Below are 13,299 nucleotides of genomic sequence, written 5' to 3'. Positions count from 1 at the left end.
CTGGGCTGCCTGGGCCAGTGCTCTGCCACCCTCACTGAGAAGTTTCTTCTCAAATTTCAGTGGAACCTCCTGTGTTCCAGTTTGTACCCATTGCGCCTTGTCCTATCATTGTTTGTCACCGAGAAGAGCCTGGCTCCATCCTCGTGGCACTCACCCTTTCAGTCTCCTCTTCTCCAAACTAAAGAGACCCAGCTCCACTCCCTTAATCATCTTTGTTGCCCTACGCTGGACCTTCTCCAGCAGTTCCCTGTCCTTCTTGAACTGAGGGGCCCAGAACTGGACACAATATTCCAGATGGGGTCTCACCAGGGCAGAGTAGAGGGGCAGGAGAACCTCTCTCGATCTACTGACCACCCCCCTTCTAATACACCCCAGGTACCATTGGCCTTCCTGGCCACAAGGGCCCAGGGCTGGCTCATGGTGATCCTGTTGTCCACCAGGAGCCCCAGGTCCCTTTCCCCTACACTGCTCTCTAATATGTAATTTCTCAACCTATACTGGAACTGGTTTTATCTTTTCAAGTACGTATGAAAAGCTATAAATTCCTGACCAACAGCAGCACTTGGCCTCACGGTGCTGGTAATTGGACCCAGGGTGCTCCGCTTCCCGGGTGTCCCATTCACAACCACAAGAAGGAAGCATTCAATATTTCAATAGGAAATATCATCACCAGAAAACAATCCACCTTCCTTGCCCCTGAAGAAAAGCTGGAGGGTGAAGTTCTCTCCTCAACCACAGCTTCAGCTTACAACCAACCACCTGAGCTAAACAACCCCCAATCTTTTCCTGACCATTTTCCTTAGATTTTTTGTTTCCCACCCAATTCCAGACCTGGGACTTTATGGAAAGCAGGTGTATTCAAAGGCCTGACACGGGCTTGAACCCTCCTGTTGGACTCAGACTGTAAGCCCTAATCCAGAACCGAATACTAGAGCTTTAACACTCTCTTTGAGCACCGGAGATGGCACTAAACCCCAACAAATCTCAGAGCACATGAAATGCAGGAGTATTTTTGCACCTTTGTTGAGCCCACACCAAAGATTTTCCTAGAACTCATTAACCGCAATGGCCAAAACACGATTCCAGCCTGTTCCTCCCCTGCCTCTTCAAGGGCAGGATGGCAGCACTTGAGCCGCCGCAGGTCTGATTGTCCTATTGTTTCACAAAGTGGTTCCTCTCCAGAAAACTGAATGCTGAGAGCTACCAGAGAGAGCCCCGGACAAAAGGACCGGTGTCTGTTTCTGGGTTTATTAGAGGGAAGCAGAAAGAAGCCTCTTGAAGAGTCTTGGTGGCACTTAATGTGACAGCTGGAAATAATTGATAGGACAAAACAGAGCAAAGATGATTTAAATTAGGCAGCTCTCGGAAAGTGGTGTTCACTTAGGCTTCCAAAGGAGAATTGCTGTTTCTTAGAAATGCTGACAAATCTGCATGCACTGCCCCTCCGCAGCGTATACACACACACACACACATCCCTCTTTCAGTGGTCTATAGGGCATTTGTTCCATTTGCCAGTGGACAACTGCACCCCTTCCATTATGAGATGGAAAAGGTGTAAATGAGCAACATCAGCTGCAGCTCATCAATCCTTAAACAAAAACAGCCTTGAATTTCTATCTGCGGCCAAAAATTTGGGGACCTGTAGGTAGAGATTTACGTAGACATGTTCCAGAAGTCATGACACACCTTGTCCAAAGTCACCCGGACAAGCGGGGCCTCACTCAAGGGGTTTGACCCAGACAGAGTGACAAAGAAACTTTAGTGCCATCTCCTGCCAGGCCTGGCTTGGTGCAACCACTATTGGGTTAATTTATTATTAAAAATACCACCAGCACGGCTGGAGCAACACCACTGCTGAACCCAAGCAGTGAGAGCTCCGTCCCTTCGCTGTGGCTGTCCTACCAAAGCAGCTCCTAAGTAGCCTTAGTGGTGGGTCCCTTATTTTTGCTGCCACCTCCATAGCTACTGCCCAACACACCCCTGTTTGCTGCCGGGAGCCCAACAAGTCCACATTGACCATACTGGCTAGCTGTGCTTTCGGGCAGCCTTGAAATGGCTGGTCTGGAGCAGACGCTGTCAGGCACTATGAGTTCCGAATGTGTTCATGGTGGTTCTTCTGCTCCCCACATGCTGGTACCTTCCTGGGTATGTCTCTCCTCCTCCTCCTCCTCATTTCATCCAGGCACTGAGAATCATAGAATCATCGAATAGTTTGGGTTGGAGGGATGTTCCCAGCTCCCCCAGTGCCCCCCCTGCCATGAGCAGGGACATCTTCACCAGCTCAGGTTGCTCAGAGCCCCGTCCAGCCTGGCCTGGGATGTCTCCAGGGATGGTTCATCCACCACCTCTCTGGCCAACCTGGGACAGGCTCTCACCACCCTCAGGGACAACAATTCCTTCCTCATGTCCAGCCTGAATCTCCCTCCTTCAGTTTAAAACCATCACCCCTTGTCCTTTCACAACAGGCCCTGCTCAAAAGTCTGTCCCCATCAGAAAACCTGCCTGGAAACATCTGCTGGACCAGGACACTCTGGAATCCCACCAGACATTCACCCCAGAGTCCCAAATGAGTCCTCCTGCTTGGCTTGGTCTCTAGAAGCATAATTTCTTTCTCCCTGTCTTTCGGAAGGCAGCAATGCTCCATCCATTCTCAGTCTGGCGAGGGAAGCAGGAAAGGGGTGGAGAGATACACACGCGGCACAGGGTGAATTAGCAAGCTGTCTGGTCTCAATAGATTTGTTTACGCTGTGGCAGCAATCTGTCTTTGGTTTTACAACCTGAAACACCACACAAAGCAGCTCCCGAGTAGCTGAGGATGCAGCTCAGCTAGTCCTGTGAGAGGGATAAAAGTTTCCCATGCACAGAGACCTCTGCAAGTGCCTTTGCAACAATGGGCATTTCACACTTGCCTTGCACCCATGTGTCAGTAACCCACCGTGGACAAGTTCAGAGAAGGGAACGGAGCTGGGGAAGGGGCTGGAGCACAAGTGTGATGGGAGCGGCTGAGGGACCTGGGGGGTTCAGCTGGAGAACAGGAGCTGAGGGGACACAGGGACACAAAGAAACGGCCTCAAGTTGCGCCAGGGGAGGTTGAGGTTGGATCTGGGGAACAATTTCTTCCCCAAAGGGCTGTGGGGCATTGGAACAGGCTGCCCAGGGCAGTGCTGGAGTCACCATCCCTGGAGGGTTTAAAAGCTGAAAAGATGAGGTTCTTACAGACATGGGGTTCAGGGCCAGATTTAGATTATAATCAGACTCTGTGACCTTGAGGGTCTTCCAAACATAATGATTCTATGATTCCATAAGTTTGCTGTCCTGTTTGTCCACCCAAAGCCCCAAGACACCATAGAAGCAGCTGGTGGGTGATTGTGGGACCAATCATGGCAACAAACACCTTCACAGTATCACAGTATGTTTGGGATTGGAAGGGACCTCAAAAGATCATCTAGATCATCTAGATCATCTACTGGAGCAGGAACGCCTGGGTGAGGTCGCACAGGAACATGTCCAGGCGGGTTTGAATGTCTCCAGCGAAGGAGACTCCACAACCTCCCTGGGCAGCCTGGGCCAGGCTCTGCCACCCTCACTGAGAAGAAGCTTTTTCTCAAATTTAAGCAGAACCTCTTGTGTTCCAGCTTGATCCCGTTACCCCTTGTCCTATCATTGTTTGCCACCGAGAAGAGCCTGGCTCCATCCTCATGGCACTCACCCTTTATATATTTATAAACATTAATAAGGTCAGCCCTCAGTCTCCTCTTCTCCAAACTAAAGAGCCCCAGCTCACTCAGCCTTTCTTCATAAGGGAGATGCTCCACTCCCTTAATCATCTTCATTGCCCTACACTGGACCCTCTCCAGCAGTTCCCTGTCCTGCTGGAACTGAGGGGCCACAACTGGACACAATATTCCAGATGTGGTCTCACCAGGGCGGAGTAGAGGGGCAGGAGAACCTCTCTCGATCTACTAGCCACCCCCTTCTAACCCACCCCAGGTACCATTGGCCTTCCTGGCCACAAGGGCCCAGTGCTGGCTCATGGTCATCCTGTTGTCCACCAGGACCCCCAGGTCCCTTTCCCCTACACCTTCTTACTTGATGAGAGAATCCTTCACAAGATCTCCCAGAAGTCCCTCCCACCACCCCCACACTGAGACACCGTGGGGTCTCCCTTCTGCACAATCTGCTTTTGTGCTACAAGAAGCAGATGGCTCCGGCATCAGATAAAGCTCATGGATGTGGCAGTCAGAGCTGGGAATGTCACTCTGGTACACTGGGACCTCACCCAGCTGTCCCCAGATCCTGCTGTGGCACCAGCCTGCAGTCATGGCTGTGATAGAGGTGGAGGAGAAAGAGGAGAAGGGTGAAGGAGAAGGATGAAGGAGAACGATGAAGGATGTATGAGAATGAAGCAAAGGAGAGGAGGAGAAAGAAAGAGGAGAATCACAGAATGTCGGGGGTTGGAAGGGCCCTGGCAAGCTCATCCAGTGCAATCCCCCCATGGAGCAGGAACACCCAGATGAGGTTACACAGGAAGGTGTCCAGGCGGGTTGGAATGTCTGCAGAGAAGGAGACTCCACAACCCCCCTGGGCAGCCTGGGCCAGGCTCTGCCACCCTCACCAGGAACAAGTTGCTTCTCAAATTTCAGTGGAACCTCCTGTGTTCCAGTTTGTACCCACTGCCCCTTGTCCTATCACTGGTTGTCACCGAGAAGAGCCTGGCTCCATCCTCCTGACACTCACCCTTTATCTATCTGCAAACATGAATGAGTCCCCCCTCAGTCTCCTCTTGTCCAGCTCCAGAGCCCCAGCTCCCTCAGCCTTTCCTCACACGGGAGATGCTCCACTCCCTTCAGCATCTTGGTGAAGAGGTCTCTGAATTCATCACTCCTATATTTAAAGGAAGTTAAGCAATGCCTGGATCCATTGGCACGGAACGAGGCCACCATCCTGTTCTGTCCCCAGGCTGCCAGTAAAGCACCTCACCTCCTGTCCTCTGCTCGGCACGGAGAAGACCCTGGAGAGAAGCACAGATGTGATCCAGGAAAGAGATGCTGCAGAAACGCCAAGCAGACACTCTCTAAAAGGAACATGCATTGAAGGTGAAAACCAACCAGTCCCCATGGACGTGTCATTCTCTTTCTGCCTTTCAGTCCCACTTGTGACAAAGGTGACTCAGGAAAATAGGAAAGGAAACCACAGGTGGTGTGAAGTGGGACAAGACAACATCTGCTCTGGACCTCCACATCTGGAAGGCTCATAACCTGCCCTTGCTATGGTCCAGAGAGGGCTTGTAGGAGAGAAGAAAGCTGCCTCCTGGGCAGGGAATCTGATTTAATCTATCGGTCAATGTATTTACAGCAGCACATTCCCCTCCGTGGTTTCCGAGTGGTGTTTCAGAGCTGATGTTGATGAAGGTAAAACAGAACGGTGAGAAAATCCTCAACGTGCTCTTTACTTGAAAGAAGGAAAAAAAAAGAAAGAAAATAGGAAAACAAGAGAAAAATTAATCATTTTTTAAAAAATAAATTATGATAAAAAGGAAGAAAAGGAAAAGAGGGGAAGGAGAAAGATGAGGAAAAGGAAAAGATAAATGGGAGTAGGGAGAAGGGAAATAAAAATAAAAGAGACCAAAAGAGAAAGAAAATGAAAAGAGAAAAAGGAGAAAAGAGAAGAAAAAAAAAAAAAAAAAGGAAAAAAGAGAGGAAAAAAGAGAGGAAAAAAGAGAAAAAAAGAGAAAAAAGAGGGAAAAGGGAAAAAAGAAAATGACTGAAAAATATAGAAAGAAAAAAGGACAAAGAAAAAGAAGAAAATGGAAAAACAAAGAGAAACAAAGAATAAGAAAGAAAGGAGGAAGAAAGAAGGAAAACAAAAGGGAAGGAAAAGAAAAAGAGGGGAAAGAAAAGAAAAAAGGAAAATAAAATAGGAAAAGAGAAAGTCAGCAAGCAAGAAAATCTAGAGAACTGATAGTTTCCAGATACTAAAGTCATTTTTTAAAAAGCCCAAGTCCTTCCTAATAAGATGCCCAACAGTCTGTGAATTATACAGCCATAAACCTCCTACTTACATATGACATTTGCTGGTAGGAATAAATCAGGGCTCGGAAAAGAGGCGACGCTTTGGAGTTCAGCGGGAATTATCCTCACTCTAACCGTATTAGCGGTGGTCTGAAAGCAGGACATTGTCATCCAGACAGACGGACGATGTTCGGAACCAATGGTAATTTGTAGGACGCATAATTTGCTACTACCAAAATAGCACAGCATGTGGTTCTTTTTTTTCTACTTTTTTTCCCTTTTTAGTATATAGTCGTGCCGTTTCTTTTGGCTTGTCACAAGAAATCTGCTCTGCGGAAGCGGAGAAAGACGCTTCAGCAGCTCATATAAAACAGGTGCCCAGGCATCGGGGGAAATACAGCTTATTTTCTTTTTTGCAAAAGCTAATAAAATAAGCGTATGATTACAGAAAATATAGACGAAAACAGTTCCTCTTTCAAAAAATAAAACACAAGTTTAGACTGAGCAAACGCTGATTGAAAACACACTCTGCCATCACCTCTTGGAGTTTTACCAACACCGCAGAGTTTTCACCTCAAAAAATGTTTAGGAAAAGAAGAGTAATCCACTCCGGGCTGATTGTCCCCAAGCTTGAATGCAAAGATATGTTGCCCTTGGTTGTTGGCTCAACATCAACCGGGCCAGGGGCTCACGAAAGTCAGGTTTAAACAAATTTACTATATGAAACCTTCATCCCCACCATCATCATCTCCCCACCGGATGAGAGTGCGCAGCACTTACGTGAAAACTGAAATCTGGTGAAGTCCCAATCCTTTAAGTTTCCATGGGGAAAACTTTAGGAGGTATCTCTCCCGTGAGCTTCAAGACCACTCACTTAACTGTTGGTTATTTCATGGTGGAGATTCACCACAAAAAAATTAAAACAGAACTAAAACAAACAAAAAAAAAATAAATAAATGCCTGTATCGCTAACAAAGCGGCAGGGTGGAGCCAGCACACCCTTATATTTAGCTACAGGCAAAGCCTTAAAGTTGTAGTACATTTATTTTCCATGAATCACGTCAAAGTTACAAGATTAAAAACCCCAAAACTCTTGCAACAGGAACAGCAGGATTGTTGTTCATCACCATTTTATTTTTAGTTCCCTCAGCTGAAAGGTTTGGGATGGACCAGAGAGTCTAACAAGCTCAGCTGAAGTTACCTCAAGCTGAAGTAAGCGCAGTTTCCCACAACCCTGAATTATCTCTTTTTTTTTCAGTGGAAAAAAGTAGTTATCAGGCTTCAATCACACCTCAGAATATTCAAAAAATGCTTAAGGGATGGTCTCAAAGGCTCTAAATTCCTCCCATCTCCACCTGCCCCAGCAGATCGGGCCTGGGTGGTGGCCAAGGTCAACGCCCATCTGCAAAGGGCACCATCTCCTGGGATGTCCAACGCAGACAGACACGGAAAAAAAGGCAAGAAGAAGAAAAATAAGGGAAAACAAGAGCTCTGGGGAGGTGACAGGACCTACTTCCAACCCCTCCCGAGGCCACATCCAGTCCTGACCAGCCCATCACCTCTCTCTCGGCCTCACAACTCATTTTCACTTTCATGCAACACTGAGTGCCCAGTGCCATGGCACATACCAAGCGCTGGATTGCAGCCTCCTTTGCCAAAATGTGGAAACAGCAGAGGGCTCAGCCAAGCACGTAAAAACAGCATTTGGACTTTGCCGCTTGCACAGCTGGATCGCGACAGCAGGGTCTGGAGACATGGTTATCCACGGGGATGCACAGGGGGGAAAGGGCAATGAGCCCATCGCACCACCGCAGAAGATGCCACTGACCTTCCAGAGATCTCTGCACAAGCTTCGGGAAAAGATATTACAGGATCAAATAGGAAATTTCACCTTTCTCAGTGTTTTTCCTTTAACTTCCCGGCAAAGTCAAATGCAAGAGTGCTTGAAAACCCTCAAGAGAAGCAATCAATCGTTTGCTTGTTCTGCACCAACAGAACTTGTTTGGTTATTCACCTGCTCATTTTTCTCTTTATTCCATCAAAAGGGTCATTCCTTCAGCAGCTGCAACACCTGAGAGCAGGACAACCAACAACCTCTGCCACAAGGATCCACATGCTCCAACAGGCAATCACCGTTGGGTCAACCCTACCTTAGACAATGAAATACGGAAGCATCAACCAAGCCCATGCTCTCCCACGAACATCTGGCTCTGATTCCAGCAAAGATATCTGCTCCCTTTCACTGACACTTCAGCATTTTGGTCCCAAATTCTACTATTTTTCATACATTTTAAGGAAATATTGAAAAAATAACTTCTGGTGCCATCCTTCCTGCACCTCTCACCAGGGGACAGGGAGGTCCTCTGCAGAAAGGCAACATGCTGCTGTGGCTTTGTCACCGTAATTTTGACATCGTATCAGTAAACTGGAGTGAACAGCCATTTTTCCACTCCACCCTGTGTCTTCAAGCTGAGCAGCAATCTGGGATCTCCCCTTCTCCAGGACCTGATATTTACCCACTGGTAGAGAAGGAGCCTCATCATGGGCTTAAGAACATCAGCCTTCGGGATGGTGTCTCATTAATTCTTCTACCCCTTCTCCTCCATAGCTCTCCAGAGCAGTTTGCAGGAGGATCACAAGCTGGAGGATCACAGAATGGTTTGGGTTGGTCAAGAACTTAAAGATCATCTAGTCCAACCTCCCTGCTATGGGCAGAGACACCTGGCCTTGAACACTCCCAAGCATGGGGCATCCACAGCTTCTCTGGAATGATGAGAAGGTTTGGCTTTAGCCATGCCACAGTGACAGCTGAGACACAGCATGTTAGACAGCCACACCAGATGCAATTAGAAGATGGTAATCAACTAACGACGCACACGACCCTTCTTGCTACCCAGGCAGACCCTGGAGGGACACCGCGAGACAAAAAACGTATTGTGTCAACGTGCAGGCATTTGGAGACAACCCAACAGCAGATCTCTTGACTGAAAGCGATATTTTCTGTTTGTTTGTTTGGAACTGTTGCTTGCCAGTGCAGGACCTCACGTCGGGAGTTTGTCCTAGCACACAATTTGCACGCCAGATGCTCTTGTGTCTTGCTAATTGCAGAAACAAAGTGGATACTGAATGAGGTCCTTTGAGGTTGGCAGGGCCTTCAAATATGGCCAACGTTGAGCTAATTTTGCTTCCAGTGAATGGAACAGCAAATGCACATTGGCAAAATGCTCTTCGCTATTTTTTTTTTTAATAACACAAAAAGGAAAGCTAGAACAATGGTGAATGCCCTCAGAAGCCCCTTCCCTCTTAAGGTCAAACCCCTTGCTGGTCTCCAGCTTGCAGAAAGACCAGACTGGCACAGAATTCCAGAGACAGGGAAACTGCCTCTCAGTGTCCAGCAGTGGCTTTTTTCAGGTTGCATGTCAGCCACTCCATCCTTCTAGTCCATGTGTGCTGTGCTACCCAGCAGAAATAAGCTGAGAAGCAAGCTCAGATCAATGAGGAGATTAAAAAGCTGAGCAGAAGCAGAAATAGCTCTAAGTGAAGTGCATCAGAGACTTGGCAGGTATTTGTCGGAGCTTCATGAAGCTGGGGACCACAAGGGACCACCTGAAGGACTGAGTCTGACTGCAGGACACAGTGTAAAGAGAAGGGTAATCACCAGGGACCCACAACACATCAACCCAGGCCCATAAAATGGAAAGAAATACCTACAGAATCAAAGAATCATAGAACAGTTTGGGTTGCAGGGACCTTCCCAGCTCCCCAGTGCCCCCCCTGCCATGAGCAGGGACATCTTCACCAGCTCAGGTTGCTCAGAGCCCCGTCCAGCCTGGCCTGGGATGTCTCCAGGGATGGTTCAGCCACCACCTCTCTGGCCAACCTGGGACAGGCTCTCACCACCCTCAGGGACAACAATTTCTTCCTCATGTCCAGCCTGAACCTCCCTCCTTTAGTTTAAACCCATCACCCCTTGTCCTATCACAACAGGCCCTGCTCAAAAGTCTGTCCCCATCTTTCTCAGAGGCCCCTTTTAAGTCCGGAAAGGTGCAACAAGGTCTCCCCAAGCTTCTCTTCTGCAGCTGAACACCCCAGCTCTCTCAGCCTGTCCTCCCAGCAGAGCTGTTCCAGCCTCGGATCATTCCTGTGGCTCCTCTGGCCCCTCTCCAGCAGGTCCGTGTGTGTCCTGTGCTGAGCACCCACAGCTGGACCAGCATTCCAGGCGAGGCCTCACCAGAGCAGAGCAGAAGGGCAGAAAGGGATGTCCAGCCCCATATCTTGTTTTGAACAGCGGCTGACATGAGATACCCAGAAACATACAGAAAATATGAATGTATGGAGATGTTTCCTCCTCATTCAACCTGGCAGCTGCTGACCATCCATCCACCTGTAAGAGTGAACCTGAATCCCAGAGCCCTCACTGAGATTTTATTTCATCTAAATGCTTTTCAAACCGTTTTACACCTTTGGCCTCCAAAACACGTGGTGCCAACTAGCTCCTCAGTTTAACTGCACACCGTGTGAAAAACTATTTCCTTTTGTTTGCTTTAACCCTGCTGCAAAATAATTTCATTTCTAGACATTCATTTCTGGGATATAAAAGAGAAAATAATGAATAAACAGTTCCATACTTCCCTTCTTCACACCAGCCATGGTTTGGTGTTTCTGTCTATTTGAAACCTTCAAGGACCAGGTTTTTATAGCACTAGGTGTCCTAATCTATTGAGACTCTCTTCCTACAGGTCCTTCCTACCGCCTTCTGCATTGGGGTACACATTGGCCAAGATGCTCCTGGACTATGAAGTCCAGCCACATGCCCCATGTTCTCCTTTTCTTCTCAACCTTCATCATATTAACTCGTAACAGTCAATTTGTCTTTCTGACAGCAACAGATGATTTGAGCTGGTATTTCAAAGCAGTATCCACAGTGATGTTTAGAGCTTTCCCCACCTCTCTGTGGTTTTAAACACCTGAAATAATTCACTAAAGTTAGTAAATATTGTCATCTCCCTGGTCACCACTTTCCAGATCCTTTATGAACCCGCTGAACAGCTGAGGTACTAGTGCACACCCCTGTAGAACTCCCCTGGTAGCCATGGTGAAGCCTCTGTTTTCTAGATTCTTCTTTGGTCTCCACACTTGCTCAGCCTCAACTCTTCCTTGGTCTCCCAGCACCTACTGGCCTCCCTTTTGGCCACACTTCCCATGTACTCCTCAACAAGGGTCTTCACCCGCCTTGCCTTCTGCCCACGCGGCCTTTGTCACACCGGTGTAGATCACCTTCTCCTCAAACCTGACTCTGAGCCTTCACGTTGATGTTCTCCAAAACCTCATCATGAAGCTGGAGCCAGAAGGTTCCATTTCCCTGGGACTGTACCCGAGCTCTGCTTTTGCAATGCAATCCCAGCACAGGTCCAGGCTGGGATGGTATCTCACTTGCGTTAGGAGCACGTATCCTCCAACAAAAGTGGTCTGAAGACAACAAAAGCCCCAGGAAGCCCATGTGCTCCTCAGACATCATTCACATTTCTAATTCGGAGCCCTAGTTTCCTGGAAGAGAAGCCCCTCCAGGACCCAAGGTTTCCTTCAATCAGAAATTCAAAGCAGAATCCAAAACCCTCCAAGCAGACATCCCTGAGATGTGGGCTCTGGACATGTGGCTCTAAATTTTGCAGCTTGCACCCGTGATTCCTCCATACCAGTGAAAAAAAATAGTCATCCTTTTCCAACTCCAAACCACAGCAAAGCCATGGCATGGCTGCATCTGCAGCAGCTCCCAAAATAGAAGGTGGGACATGTGCATGAGGGGAAGGGAAGGGAAGGGAAGGGAAGGGAAGGGAAGGGAAGGGAAGGGAAGGGAAGGGAAGGGAAGGGAAGGGAAGGGAAGGGAAGGGAAGGGAAGGGAAGGGAAGGGAAGGGAAGGGAAGGGAAGGGAAGGGAAGGGAAGGGAAGGGAAGGGAAGGGAAGGGAAGGGAAGAAGAGAACACAGAGGGATAAACAGCAGCCTGGCACATCAGAGGGAGCAAGACCTTGGCCAAACGAGGAGGTGGTTTCACTAAAATGAGTTGCCCAGAGAGGTGGTGGATGAACCATCCCTGGAGACATCCCAGGCCAGGCTGGACGGGGCTCTGAGCAACCTGAGCTGGTGAAGATGTCCCTGCTCATGGAACCAGATGATTTTTAAAGGTCCGTTCCCACCCAAACCATCCCGATTCCATGACTGTGTGTGCGCACGTGCAGATGGCTGCTCTCAAACTAGGACACCGCAGACTGAAATTGCAACGCTCGGCATTGCAGGGCAGGGCAGCAGCTCCAGCTCCTTCCATCCCCCTCGATATTTATGTTACAGCCGTCTGGATTCATCTTTTTGCTGACTGCGCTGCCTTGCCCTCCCTCTGCCCTCTGCAGAATTTCATTAATGCTGCTTTGGCTGCTGGGGCGGGGGGGGCACAAAACAGCCTCTTATTTTTATTTTATTCCTCCCCATTGGCTTCAAAACACTTTCAAGGATCTCCCCCTGGTATCTATACGTAACATCCCCTGGCGTTACCCTGGCTGAGACAACACTCTGGGGTCAAACGCTGCTCCTAAATCTTAAGCCCCAATACTAAACCACCATCATCAGAGCATGCTGAGCACAAGGGACCTGACTGCTGAAGACCAGGAGCCCAGCTTAGGACCAAAAGGGATCTCTCCATCACCACCACGGTGTAGAACTCCTCTACCCCCACATCAGCAGATACAGGCACCAAGGAGTTTTCCAAAAAGGGTCCTGCAAAGAATAACACGTTCAACTTTTATTTACCTGGGTGGGAGTCAGGCACTTCACACCATCAACCCTCCCAAAAATTCCAGCTTTAGTGCTAAAATGAAAAGGAAATATTTTTCTACACAGGGGTTATGAGATGTTGCCGTGGCGGCATGCGGGGGTGCGCACTTCGATATTATCCAAAGGCCCAGATCTACAGAGATGCACATAAATCACTTGACTCGCATGAAAACAGCAAGAACAGCCATAAAACAACCCGAGTGCCGAGATCAGACCCATCCAGACAACATCAACATCTGCTATTTAGGCGTAAAAGAGGGAGAAAGGAAAAGAGATGACACATAAAATTTTTATTCCACCTCATGGACAGTTTGCTCTTGCATAAAGTATGTTTTTCTGTGTCGATATAGCACTTATTAAGCCCTGTAACTCCTCAATGGTGTGATGGAAGGAGCCACGCAGATGTTGCTGGGGATTCCTACACTGACCCTGGTGTCCCCCCTCTCTTTTGGGACAGCAGCA

The 13,299-nt window shown here is 48.4% G+C and overlaps 1 protein-coding gene across 6 annotated transcripts in view; it reads right to left on the bottom strand.

Moving 5' to 3' along the window:
* ZBTB7C (zinc finger and BTB domain containing 7C) overlaps positions 1 to 13,299 on the bottom strand; it is a 165,108-nt gene that overhangs the window by 104,377 nt on the left and 47,432 nt on the right. The window contains exon 2 of one of the 6 annotated variants that reach the window (XM_065046849.1): positions 6,792 to 6,939. The exons of the other annotated variants lie outside the window; for them this stretch is intronic. The gene's annotated coding sequence lies outside the window, so the exon portion shown is untranslated. The remainder of the gene's footprint in view (positions 1 to 6,791; positions 6,940 to 13,299) is intronic. 6 annotated transcript variants of the gene reach the window in all.

The sequence above is a fragment of the Columba livia genome, chromosome Z (assembly GCF_036013475.1).
Source record: "Columba livia isolate bColLiv1 breed racing homer chromosome Z, bColLiv1.pat.W.v2, whole genome shotgun sequence".
NCBI lineage: Eukaryota > Metazoa > Chordata > Aves > Columbiformes > Columbidae > Columba > Columba livia.
The sequence above is the reverse complement of the archived record's forward strand: the minus strand, read 5'-3'. Positions and strand labels throughout refer to the sequence as shown.